General features: G+C 42.2%; 1 long non-coding RNA gene and 3 other non-coding genes across 4 annotated transcripts in view; 2 read left to right on the plus strand and 2 right to left on the minus strand.

Annotated features, from left to right (window-relative positions):
* On the minus strand, positions 1-72 carry TRNAH-GUG. The gene has a single exon. It is a non-coding gene; the product is annotated as a tRNA-His (tRNA).
* Positions 73-1,493: 1,421 nt separating this feature from the next.
* TRNAH-GUG lies at positions 1,494-1,565 on the minus strand. Its single transcript has one exon. It is a non-coding gene; the product is annotated as a tRNA-His (tRNA).
* A 612-nt stretch (positions 1,566-2,177) lies between these two features.
* LOC115301273 overlaps positions 2,178-11,627 on the plus strand; it is an 18,997-nt gene continuing 9,547 nt past the window's right edge. The window contains exons 1-2 of the long non-coding RNA XR_003913049.1: positions 2,178-2,218; positions 6,054-6,263. This is a non-coding gene — a long non-coding RNA (uncharacterized LOC115301273). The remainder of the gene's footprint in view (positions 2,219-6,053; positions 6,264-11,627) is intronic.
* On the plus strand, positions 2,202-2,273 carry TRNAH-GUG. Its single transcript has one exon. It is a non-coding gene; the product is annotated as a tRNA-His (tRNA).

An 11,627-nucleotide genomic window follows, 5' to 3' on the forward strand; every position in this document is an offset into this window, starting at 1 on the left:
TGCCGTGACTCGGATTCGAACCGAGGTTGCTGCGGCCACAACGCAGAGTACTAACCACTATACGATCACGGCGAGCTACCGGGGACCTGTAAGGATCGCCTTCTGATTGTCCTCTTCAACAGTCATAGGCCTTCCCTGTCTTAACGTCACCAAGAGGTCCACCTATAGGGCGGAGTTCCAGTCTAACGCCGAATCTGACACTGCGCAGGCGCATTGCTCTCTCGCCAGTTGCTCTCTCTTTCAGGTTTTGATTCATTAGACACAGGAAGTATTGATGTTGGAGTGGGGAATCGTGGGTTCCTTGTGAATGAGGTGGGAGTTTAGAGGGACCACTTGGGCATTCAGGGACGGAAATGGCCGAACTCTGTCCACAAGTTGTGTAACACCCATTCCTAGCAGGAGATCTTTGTAGCGACCCTGAGTCTGAAGGGGGCGCTCCTTAGGGGGTTTCTTCTCCGCTGATCCCCCCAGGAGTGACCCAACATCGCCTCCGCGGAGGATGCGGACGCCCCCAGGCCTGACTGGACGCGTGTAAGGGGGGGAGGGGTCAATGAACGCATCTCACCCTGCCGACCCCATTCCCCACCAACTTCCTTGCAGCTTCTGCTACCTCCCCAACGATCCTGCCTTCTCCTTCCGCAGTACTCCCGCCGATACCGGTGCCCACCTCGGTTGTGCCCTGGGCAGCAGCAGGGCCCGGTGCGATTTTTCTTCTTGTCCATCAGTGTTCCCGCTCTTACCGCGCCTAGAATCAGGCCAGGTCCACAGTAGGCAGAGAATTTTTGCTGAACTGAGAACGTGCCACTAGTTCTAACAAGAGAATCCAGGGTGACCACCTGTCTGCTTTAATCATCACTCGCACTCCCTGCAGAGTCACCAGAGGGATGTTACTAACACAACCCCCCCCCCTCCCCCGACTGCAGGAAATTCGTCCACCTTTTGCAGCTCATCCCTTGGCCCTCCCTCAGTGTCGCTTCCCATTCCCTAAGTACTCGCATTCATTCACTCAACAGGTCCTTTAGAAGTGAGGGTGGGGAAGAGGTAGGATTTATAGAGGAATTGCCGATAGTTCTTTTGTGAAAAAAACTCCATTATACCTTTGCACAGGAGATTATCCTGGCTGCTCGGCAAATTTTCTTGCCTTTGAGAGCTACTTCAAAAATCACCTCCTCTGTGAAGCCTTTTCTTCCTATTACTGGGAGTCCTTTTCCAGCGCTGCCATGGAAATTCAGTTATATGCCTATGACAACACATCAGCCTTGTGAGTGCTCTGTGCTTTGTCTCCAGTGAACGGTATAGCGCGTAGCTGGAGTAACAGGAAGCCTATATTCTTCCGAGGTCCAATTTAGCCAGAGCTGGCATGACGTAAACGTCGTTTCCAACTGGCATAAGGGGATTGGGATCCATTTCTCCGAATATTGTTACAAACTCGAAATAAAAATATGGAGGGCAGCAATAAAAGCAACACCCCTGCCGTGCCACTGCTTTCGCAATGCCGTGACTCGGATTCGAACCGAGGTTGCTGCGGCCACAACGCAGAGTACTAACCACTATACGATCACGGCGAGCTACTGGGGATTTGGCCTTCGGTTTCCTCGCCTGAGTTCTTCTCTATTAAAAGCCCCGCCCCCTTGTCACGTCACAATCGGCTCCCGCTGATCTCCAACTTGGCCTCTTGCTGAGAGTACGCCGACACGCTGGTCTCTCTGCTTTCCTGGTTTTGGTCTACACTCGCCCGGGAGTCAGATCCCACGCAGTCTGAAGCTGCGCTCAAGGTTTCCGTTTCCGCCCAGCGCCTCGGAGGAAGTTGTGCCAGTGGGTCGGAACTGATATTTCCTTCTTGTAGAATTCTGGAGACAGCCCCGTTCACAGCCAGAGTGTCCTCAGATAGCATGAGCGCCAGGGCATGGGGGGGGGGGCGGTGAGAGGGACCTACCATACGGGCGACCCCGGGGCATCACTTCGATACACATTATGTGAACGTAACGGCCTCATGGCAGTTCTGTCTTTTAAGATGCGTGCGCACGACCTGCGGAGACCGGTCGTGGAGTCCACTGCGTCCCTACTTCGCTTCGGGGTCAGCGCGAGGGCCAGACAGGCCTGGCAGACCGTGGACGACTTCGGAAGGCCAAGGCGGCCAGCCGGCTAGACTACATGACCTACACTTGGAGGCAAGGCTTTTCGTGGCGTTCCGGTAGCGCGCCGTGATCGTATAGTGGTTAGTACTCTGCGTTGTGGCCGCAGCAACCTCGGTTCGAATCCGAGTCACGGCATTGCGGAAGCAATGGCACGGCTAGGGCGCCTTTTTAGATTTGGGAAGCCACATTGCGCCCCGTGGCTGTGTCCCGTCTGCTCCTTAATATTAGGTTAGGGCTGAAATTGAAGTTCTGGGACTTTACTTCTTCTTTCCAATTGTACAAGTGCTAGTGAGTCAGCCCACACTCCGTCTTAACCGCTGCATGTTTTAGGACGTTGTTCTGTTGGGGGTACTTCTCTTTCCTCATTTGCCCTCTGATAATGATCAGATCGTACACCGCGTCCTCATGAAAGCCTCACCCTGCTAAAACTTCAATATTTTGAGTGTAGGAGGTATAGGAACAAATGGCGAACATCTATTAAGGGTTAGAAGAATGCAGATTAGACGGTTCAGATCCTGTGTCAAATGAAAAATATGACCATACTGGAGGCATAGCCACTGTGAACGGTGCTTGTGGCCTCCGCCTACACAGCCTTCTAGGTGAGAGGTGTTTTCTCTGGGAAGATTTTCTCCTAACCCATCTCAAAACTGAAGCAAATTTTGTTCGCTTGTTTTATGCGCACTTAAAAAAATCCAAACTCTACAAACTCGGGGCTGTCATTTGGCATTAAGCAAAATGGAAGTGAGTTTTGGATTTGGCTCTCAAGTGGCTGCTGGTGGTTGTGTCACTGTCAAGGAGGAAATGAAATAGGACTGAGTGAAGAATGACCCTCTCCAGCTCCTCTGTGGGGACCTGAGGGTGGCAAAGTAAGTCAGGAAGTATTTCTGGAAGAGATGGACATTTCGGTGGGGTGCCCGCTTTACTCACAATCCATCAGCAAAACCTCACTGAACAGCCATGTAAAAAGCAAGACAATGCTGCATGCTGCAATTTCCCTGGGTCTCCCTGCTCCCAGTTCCCTAAATTTGATGAGTTTAAAGCCACAAAACAGGACAGCTCAGACCATGAGAGAATAGAATGGTGGAAGGTGAGCCTGAGAACTTGCTTTCCCTTCCTTCTTGAGGTCTTTTCTAGGCACCAGAACCAGGAAAGGGGCAGGGGCTGTAAGAACTCTCTAGTCACTCATTCCAGCTCCAGCTGTTTCTGTTTGGGGGATGGATTTGTTATTTTCTGTAGTCTTCTAGTCTCCACTCTAAGTCACTTAATTTATTTCTTTTCCTTCTGATAGACTCCCTAGTAGCTGACATTCTTTAGGCGATTCCTAACTCTATTTAAGGTTAGCATAGCTTAATAATTAATCCTGTGACACCTGGAAGCAGGCTGCCTAGAGTTTGAGCCTGACTCTTGCATTAATTAGCGGGATGACTTTGGGTAAGTTACACAATGAATCTGTGCCCTAGTTTTCTCATTTGTAAAATGGGAATAAAAGCAGGCTTATTATGAGAATTAAATGAGTTAATATTTGTAAAGCTGCCTGCCACTCTCCAAGCCCTTTTTAAGTTTTACTTAAACTACTAATGAAATCAACTCCTTAAAAATGAACACAGCGGTACTCAAGCATCTAAATGTTTCAAAGTAGACATTTCCCTTTCTCCAACCATCTGCCCCAAATATTTTTGCAACTCTTGTTTGGGGATAACTTTCAGGGCTGATTTACAAGCCATGTAAGTAAATCCATCTCAATATTTATAATCACATTTTATTTTGAAAAATTTTTTGAATTCACCGTCAAAGAAAAGGATGTCACTACTGAGTTTTAAAGGTGCAATAAGCTTCAACAGCAATTCCAAAAAAATTTTAGGCAACATTCCTGCAAAATATTTTTTGGTATAAGTGTGTTGACTTTTAAGGGGCAGCCCTTGAAGGGGACAACTGTAATTTATCACCTTCGGAGGTTTGCATAAACAGTCGACCCCATGACTTCCTGGTCACACCTGGTACATCTGGGAGCTGCTGCTGCTGTAGCTGCTGGTCACCACAGAGGTGCAGCACTGACTGGACTGGCAGCCTTTGTATCATCTGGAAGATGGCTCAAAATTCAGAATCCTGGTTCATAACCCAAAACCACTAGATCGGAATCTTCATTTTAATAAGATCCTCCCCAGGTGATGCATCTGCACATCCAAGTTTGAGAAGTACTGCTATTGTCTAGAACCACTTGGCTGGAATGGAGCCCTTCATTGTTCACCTTGTCAGTACTCGGGGTTATGGAAGGGACCTGCCAGAGTCTACTGGGCCACCTCCAGAGGACTAACATTAAGGTTTTGAGGATGAAAAGCTGGTGGGTCTGGGAAGGAAGGAGTCGCCAAGAGGCCTGTATTTGGGGGTGGCTAGGAAGAGGCAGCACCCCTGGACTTCCTCTAGGAGGTGCTGCTCCCCAGGAAGTGGATGTGGAATGCTGAACCTGGAAAGACTCAGTCTAGAAGACACCACTTTGGACTTAACCCTTAAAAGGGAGCCCATTACTCAGGGATTCTCTGGATATTCAGGACTCAAATTTCATTCATTCATTCATTCATTCATTTGTTCTTCATTCATTCAGTAAACTAGCATCTTTTAGCTCAAAAAGTGCTGTGCATCCTGGGGAGCTCCAAAAGTATATACTAATACTCTTTACCCAAAGCAGTTTAGTTTTCCAGCCAAGAGAAACAACTAGCCCAACAGCAACAATCAGAAAACAACACAAGAAGTGGTAGAATGAAGAGACAGCTTTTTGCTGCAGTGAAGCAAAACTTTCTAAGGGAAAGCTGATATAAACTTCCACCAGAAATGTAAAATAATTGAAGTTTATTTTTAGCGCTTCCAGCTTCCTCTCTGTGACACCCTTCCACCTCTTTGGGTTGTTCTTGTCTCATTCATTCTTAGTCATTAGATCAACAATATTTATTGAGAGCCTACTATGTGCTAGGCACTGTTCTAGGTTCTGGGGGTATAGTAATGAATAAGACAGATGTGTTGTTCTCATAGACCTATAATCTAGTGCAGACATCAGAAAGGAAAGCTAAACAAAAAATAAGTAGAACTTGAGCCAATGGAAATAATGTTATACAGATAATATGATTCTGTTCCCTGCCTATTGTCCACCCTTCTATTCCCTCAGTTCCTTTGTCTGTATAGAGTATGATGACTGATAATAGTAACTGGTGCATTTTAAAAGGATCAAAATTTACACTGAAGAGATAAGTTCTAATCCCGAGTGGCCTAGATATGGCATAAAGAGCCTTCAGGTTGAAGGCAGTCTTGTGTGGACAGGGTGAGGAGGACTCCATGTGATCTGCATCGACCCACAAAAAAAATCCAATATATCTAAGTGGATGCTAAAGGCAGGCCAACGAACAGAACCAGATGAACCCTCTGGTAGACCAAGAACTTATTAAGGACCCCAGCCAAAGAAAGCATTTACCCCAAAATGCTTTTGAAATAATAAAAAGCACTAAAGTGATACTTTTGGGAGAGAGGGGGAAAAAAAGCCCCAGAACTTTGTTAGGAAATAATGAACTGTAAGTACTTAAATTTTTTTCAATTACATATGACTCATCATAATCATTTCAGTGCTTAAGACCTTGGGAAGTTTAATCTAGCCCTGCTTGTGCACTAAGTCATTCCTCTGGATCGAAGATGCAACCCTCAGGGAAAGAAAGGGAGAGGGACCCTGAATTAAGATCACATTTGTCACCTAGTGGAACATATTCAGATAGAAAATAACTTCATTAAGACTAAGAGATAAAGTTGCATTGCTTGCATTCTTGAGTTTTTAACTGAGATGTGCACCTAATACACATGTCAAGTGACCAGCACAGTGGTTGGGACACTATGGTAAGTGCTCAGTATGCTTAGTTGGTCTCTTGTTTCTAGGTTCTTCTCTCTATTCCTGCAAAAAGAAACCCATGGGGAGATCCAGCAGGACTCTTCGTGTCATGAGGACTAAAACTCATTCCTGAGGAAGAATGGAGGAGCTGCCTCTCAGAAGCAAGGCTTTAAATCAGTGGTTTCCAAAAATTATTCTAGAACTCAGAAACAGGATGAAGTTTTCATCACGGAATAAGAGAAAATAAGGTCAATATGGTAAGCTTTTCAAAAGGCTAAATGTATTTAATTCAAAAGACTGTCTTCTAGGCTGAGATTATGTCCTTCATACTTTTGAAGTGTTAACCTCAATAGAAGGTAATATTTTATTACCTGATGGGGAAATGATAATTTTTTTTAAGTCTTTACTTGGAAAATTAAAAATTGGCAAGCCTATGTTGCTCTCCAAAAATAGTTTTGAAATTTTACATGTCAGTGAAATAAAAAAGTACAAAGCTCATTACAGAGCAAAGCATTAGGCCGAGAAGAAATGGTCTTCAGTTTATAGGGAGTCTGCAGAGAAAGGCTCAGGGGGAGGTGTGCCTGTTCTGTCAGGCAGTGGTCCAAGCCAACACGCATCCACCTACCCAACAAACGGTGGGTCCTAGTATGATCTATGCTAGGCCTTGAGATATAAATGTAAGTAAGAGTCATTATTACTCTGATGTGATCATTCCAGTCCAGCGTTAATCATAAGAGGGAAGAAACAATTACAATTATGTTAGAAGTATATGTAAACTGCATTACAGCTTAGATCATTTATTCCCCCAGGATATGATATTTGAGCTGGGTTTCAAGGCATGCAGAGTAATTTTCCTGGGAGAAAAGCGGGAAAGGTATTCTAGGCAGAGAGAAAGGCAAAAACAAAGGCAAGGAAGCATGAACATACAGGTAGCATTGGAAAAGACATGTCATAGCTCTGACATAATATTAGGACGAGAGGGTAAGGGTGGAGCCAAATCGTGATGATGCTCTTGCCCCTTGTTGAGTCAGACCTTTTTTCCTTTTATTTTCATTGCAAATATTCTTTTTTAAAAATTTATTTATTTTTAAATTTACATCCAAGTTAGCATATAGTGCAACAATGATTTCAGGAGTAGATTCCTTAATGCCTCTTACCCATTTAGCCCATCCCCCACTCCCACAACCCCTCCAGCAACCCTCTGTTTATTCTCCATATTTAAGAGTCTCTTATGTTTGTCACCCTCCCTGTTTTTATATTGTTTTGCTTCCCTTTCCTTATGTTCATCTGTTTTGTATCTTAAAGTCCTCATACAAGTGATGTCATATGAGATTTGTCTTTTCTGACTAATTTTGCTTAGCATAATACCCTCTAGTTCCATCTGCATAGTGGCAAATGGCAAGATTTCATTCTTTTTGATTGCCAAGTAATATTCCATTGTGTGTATAATATATATATACACACACACACATATTTCCATATTTTTGCTATTGTTGATAGTGCTACCATAAACATTGGGGTGTATGTGCCCTTTCAAAACAACACACCTGTATCCCTTGGATAGATACCAAGTAGTGCAACTGCTGGGTCCTAGGGTAGTTCTATTTTTAATTTTTTGAGGAACCTTCCTACTGTTTTCCAGAGTGGCTGCACAAGTTTGCATTCCAACCAGCAGTGCAAAAGAGATCTTCTTTCTTCGCATCTTCGCCAATATCTGTTGTTGCCTGAGTTGTTAATGTTAGCCATCCTGACAGGTGTGAGATGCTATCTCATTGTGGTTTTGATTTGTATTTCCCTGATGATGAGTGATGTTGAGCATTTTTTCATGTGTTGGTTGGCCATCAGGATGTCTTCTTTGGAAAAGTGTCTATTCCTGACTTTTGCCCATTTCTTCACTGGATTAATTGTATTTTGGGTGTTGAGTTTGAGAAGTTCTTTATAGAATTTGGATACTAACCCTTTATCTGATATGTCATTTGCAAATATCTCCTCCCATTCTTTTGGTTGCCTTTTAGTTTTGCTGATTGTTTTCTTCACTGTGCAGGAGCTTTTTATTTTCATGAGGTCCCAATAGTCCGGTTTTGCTTTTGTTTCCCTTGCCTCTGGAGATGTGTTAAGTAGTTGCTGCAGCCAAGGTCAAACAGATTTTTGCATGCTACGCTGTAGGATTTTGATGGCTTCCTGTCTTAGTTTTAAGTCTTTCATCCATTTTGAGTTTGTGTGTATGGTGTAAGAAAGTGGTCCAGGTTCATTTTTCTGCACTTTGCTGTTCAGTTTCCCCAGCACCACTTGCTGAAGAGACTGTCTTTATTACATTTGATATTCTTTCCTGCCTTGTCAAAGATTAGTTAGCCATACTTTTGTGGGTCCATCTGGGTTCTCTGTTCTGTTCCATTGATCTGAGTGTCTGTTTTTGTGCCAGTACCATACTGTCTGGATGATTACAGTTTTGTAATACAAGTTGAAGTCCAGGATTGTGATGCCTCCAACTTTGGTTTTCTTTTTCAAGATTGCTTTGGCTATTCGGGATCTTTTCAGATTCCATACAAGTTTTAGGATTGTTTGTTCTAGCTCTGTGAAGAATGCTGGTGTTATTTTGATAGGGATTGCATTGAATATGTAGATTGCTTTGGGTAGTATTGACATTTTAACAATATTCTTTCTATCCAGGAGCATGGAATATGTTTTCCTTTTGTGTGTGTGTGTTTTCTTCAATTTCTTTCATAAGCTTTCTTATGTTTTCACTGTATAGATTTTTCACCTCTTTGGTTATATTTATTCCTAGGTATTTTATGGGTTTTGGTGCAATTGTAAATGGGATCAATTCCTCGATTTCTCTTTCTGTTGCTTCATTATTGGTGTATAGGAATGCTACTGATTTCTGTGCATTGATTTTATATCCTGCGACTTTGTTGAATTTGTGGATCGGTTCTAGCAGTTTTTGGTGGAATCTTTTGGGTTTTCCATATAGAGTATCACGTCATCTGCAAAGAGTGAAAGTTTGGCCTCCCCCTGGCAGATTTGGATGCCTTTTATTTCTTTGTGTTGTTGGATTGCTGAGGATAAGACCTCCAATACTATGTTGAATAACAGTGGCAAGAATGGCCATCCCTGTCTTATTCCTGACTTTAGGGGGAAAACTCTCAGTTTTTCCCCATTGAGGATGATATTAGCAGTGGGTCTTTCATATATGGCTTTTATGATTTTGAGGTATGATTCTTCTATCCCTACTTTCTTGACGGTTTTTTTTATCAAAAAAGCATGCTGTATTTTGTCCAATGCTTTTTCTGCATCTATGGAGAGGATCATGTGTTCTTGTCCTTTCTTTTATTGATGTGATAAACCACATTAATTGTTTTGCAGATATTGAACCAGCCCTACATCCCAGGTCTAAATCCCACTTGGTCGTGAGGAATAATTTTTTTTAAAGTATTGTTGGATCTGATTGGCTAGTATCTTGTTGAGGATTTTTGCATCTGTGTTCATCAGGGAAATTGGTCTGTAGTTCTCCTTTTTAGTGGTGTCTTTGTCTGATTTTGGAATCAAGGTAATGCTGGATTCATAGAAGGAGTTTGGAAGTTTTCCTTCCATTTCTATTTTTTGGAACAGCTTCAAGAGAATAGGTGTTAACTCTTCTTTAAAAGTTTGGCAGAAATCCCATGGAAAGCCATCTGACCCTGGACTCTTGTTTTTTGGGAGATTTTTCATTACTAATTCAATTTCTTTACTGGTTATGGGTATGTTCAAATTTTCTGTTTCTTCCTGTTTCAGTTTTTGTCACTTACATGTTTCTAGGAATTTGTCCATTTCGTCCAGATTGCCCATTTTATTGGCATATAATTGCTCATAATATTCTCTTATTATTGTTTGTATTTCTGCAATGTTGGTTGTGATCTCTCTTCTTTCATTCTTGATTTTATTTGGGTCCTTTCCTTGTTCTTTTTGATCAAACTGGCTAGGGATTTATCAATTTGTTAATTCTTTCAAAGAACCAGCTTCTGGTTTCATTGGTCTGTTCTACTGTTTTTTTGGTTTTGATAGCATTGATTTCTGCTCTGAATTTTATTATTTCCCATCTTCTGCTGTTTGGGGTTTTATTTGCTGTTCTTTTTCCAGCTCTTTAAGGTAATGTTAGGTTGTAAAGTTAGGTTGTGTATCTGAGACCTTTCTTCCTTCTTTAGGAAGGCCTGGATTGCTATATACTTCCCCCTTATGACCACCTTTGCTGTTCCCAGAGATTTTGGGCTGTGGTGTTATCATTTTCATTGGCTTCCATGTACTTTTTAATTTCCTCTTTAACTTCTTGGTTATCCCATTAGTTCTTTACTAGGGTATCTTTAGTCTCCAAATATTTATCATCTTTCCACATTTTTTATTGTTGTTGACCTTGAGTTTCATAGTGCTGTGGTCTGAAAATATGCACGGTATGATTTTGATCTTTTGTACTTGTTGAGGGCTGATTTGTGTCCTACTGTGTGATCCATTCTGGAGAAAGTTCCATGTGCACTGGAGAATAATGTGTATTCTGCTGCTTTAGGATGAAATGTTCTGACTGTATCTGTTAAATCCATCTGTTCCAGTGTGTCATTCAAAGCCATTGTTTCCTTGTTGATTTTCTGTTTAGATGATCTGTCCATTGCTGCAAGTAAGGTGTTGAAGTCCCCTATTATTATGGTATTGTTATCAGTGAGTTTCTTCATGTTTGTGATTGATTTATATATTTGGGTACTTTCTCATTTGGAGCATAAATATTTACAACTGTTAGGTCTTCTTGGCGTATAGACCCCTTAATTATGATATAATGCCCCTCTTCATCTCTTGTTACAGTCTTTCTTTTAAAGTCTAGATTGTCTGATATAATTATGTCTACTCTGGCTTTCTTTTGGCAATCATTAGCATGATAGATGGTTCTCCATCCCCTTACTTTCAATCTGAAGGTGTCTGAGTCTAAAATGGATCCCTTGTAAACAGCATATAGATGGATCTTGTTTTCTTATCCATTCTGTTACCCTATGTCTTTTGATTGGATCATTTAGTCTATTGACATTCAGAATGAGTACTGAAAGATATGAGTTTATTGCCATTATGTTGCCTGTAGAGTTGGAGTTTCTGGTGGTGCTCTCTGGCCATTTCTAGTTTTTGTTGCTTTTTATCTTTGTCTTTTTTCTGCCGTCTTTTCTCCCCTCAGAGAGTTCCCCTTAAAATTTCTTGCTGAGCTGGTTTAGTGGTTATGAACTCCTTTAATTTTTGCCTGGGAAACTTTTAAATCTCTTCTTCTATTTTGAATTACAGCCTTGTTGAATAAAGAATTCTTGGCTGAATATTTTTCAGATTCAGCACATTGAATATATCCTGCCACTCCTTTATGGCCTGCCAAGTTTCTGTGGATAGGTCTGCTGCTAACCTGATCTGTCTTCCCTTGTAGGTTAAGGATCTTTTTCCTCTTGCTGCTTTCACAACTCTTTCTTTGCCTGAGTATTTGTGAATTTGGCAATGATATGCCTTGTTGATGGTTGTTTTTTGTTGAATCTAAATGGGAGTCCTCTGTGCCTCCTGGATTTTGATGTCTGTGTCTTTCCCCAGGTTTTACTATGATTTGCTCACATAAACCCTTCTACCCC

Source organism: Suricata suricatta, chromosome 9 (genome assembly GCF_006229205.1).
Source record: "Suricata suricatta isolate VVHF042 chromosome 9, meerkat_22Aug2017_6uvM2_HiC, whole genome shotgun sequence".
NCBI classification, from domain to species: domain Eukaryota; kingdom Metazoa; phylum Chordata; class Mammalia; order Carnivora; family Herpestidae; genus Suricata; species Suricata suricatta.